The following is a 1,891-nucleotide window of genomic DNA, read 5'->3' on the forward strand; positions in this document are numbered from 1 at the left end:
TGCTAATGGGTAGAAATGACTAAAATGGGATAAAATCAAGAGTCATGGCTCATAAAATCATGAATTTTAGCAGTCACAAAATTAAATATAACTCATAAAATTCTGAAGTTAGGCCTTCTTAAAATTATTACCGATGGATCAAAATGATTAAAAATAACCAATAATTATAGGTTATAACTCATGAAATAGTGAACTTTGGCCTCCACATAATTATATGCCAACATGCCAAAATAACAAAAAAATTGTCAAGAATTATGTGTTATAGCTCATGAAATTATTAATTTTGAACTCCGTAAAGTTACTTACCAGTGGGTCGAAATGATAAAAAATGGCCAACAATCTAGAGTTATAGCTTATGAAATCGTGAATTTTGGCCACCACAAAATTATTTGCCAATGGGTCAAAATGAGTAAAAATGGCCAAAAATCATGGGTTATTATAACTAACAAAATTGTGAAATTTTGACTCCATGAAATTATTTGATAATGGTTGAAAATGACTAGAAATGACCAATAATTATAGCTTATAGCTCACAAAATTATAAATTTTAGCTTACAAAAAATTATTTGCTAATGGTTCAAAATGACAAAAAAGGGCAAAAAATTAAGTTATAGCTCATGAAATTGTGAATTTTTACCTACTAAAATTTATTTACCAATGGGTTTAAACGACTAAAATTGGTCGATCATCGTGGGTTATAGCTCATAAAATCATGATTTTTATCTCAAAAATTATGTGCTAATGGGTCAAAACAAAAAAAATTGGCCAATAATCATGAGTTATAGCCCACAAAATCATGAATTTTAATCTTTGCAGAATTATTTACGAACGGGTCAAAACAACTAGAAATGATAAAAAATCATGGGTTACAGCTTACGAAAGTGTGAATTTTTACCACTACAAAATTATTTAATAACAGGGCAAAATGAAAAAAATTAACCTTACAAAATCATAAATGTTGGCCTTCATGATATTATTTGCCAACTGGTCAAAATGACTGCAATGGCAAAAAAAATCACGGATTATAGCTTATGAAATAGTGTATTTTTGTCTCCACGAAAGTATTTTTCAACTGGTCAAATTGACTGAAAATGGCCATGAATCATAGATTATACCTCTCGAAATCTTAAATTTATTTACCAGCAAGTCGAATGACTAAACGTAGCTAAAACTAATATATTATAGCTTATAATATCATGAATTTTGGTCTCCACGAAGTTATTTGCTAATGGATCAAATGACTAAAAATGGAAAAAAAATCATGGGTTATAGCTTACGAAATAGTAAAATTTAGATTCCGCTAAATTATTTGCTAATAGTTCGAAATGATTAGAAATGGTTAAAAATTGTAGGTGATTGTTTGTGTCAAAAGTTGCCTTTTCCATTGTTTTCAAACCTGTTACACCGTTTATCGATTACAAGTAACAGCAGGATAGCGATGAAGAAAAGAACCAACCAATAAACTTCGAGGGCCGGACGGAGTGCACAAGTGCATTCAGATTGGAATATGGAAGATTCCTGACGAAATTGCTGAGCATCCGGCGGAAGCGGGTGACGATATTTTTTTTCGGGCCATCGTCCTTACTCCCTTTCGCTTCAATGGCAAAACGGAAAAATATTACGCAATTTAAAGCCCCACACAAGAACAAAAGGGAAGGGGCCATTTCCTCTGCTCGCTCGGGTGGTAAATATTCGTGAATTTTGGTTATTTGTAATAACTTTCTTATAAATACATAACGAAACCTTTCGGAAATCAAAATATCCCCAAAATAACCCACCAAAGTCACGAGAGAATAAACACGCTTCGCGTTTGGGTTTGATAGAAGTGTAATCTTATTTTCGTTGTAAGAAGATCTTTATAAAAAGACACTCTCTTTTCAGTTGAAACTTG

Source organism: Asparagus officinalis, chromosome 7, assembly GCF_001876935.1.
Source record: "Asparagus officinalis chromosome 7, Aspof.V1, whole genome shotgun sequence".
NCBI classification, from domain to species: domain Eukaryota; kingdom Viridiplantae; phylum Streptophyta; class Magnoliopsida; order Asparagales; family Asparagaceae; genus Asparagus; species Asparagus officinalis.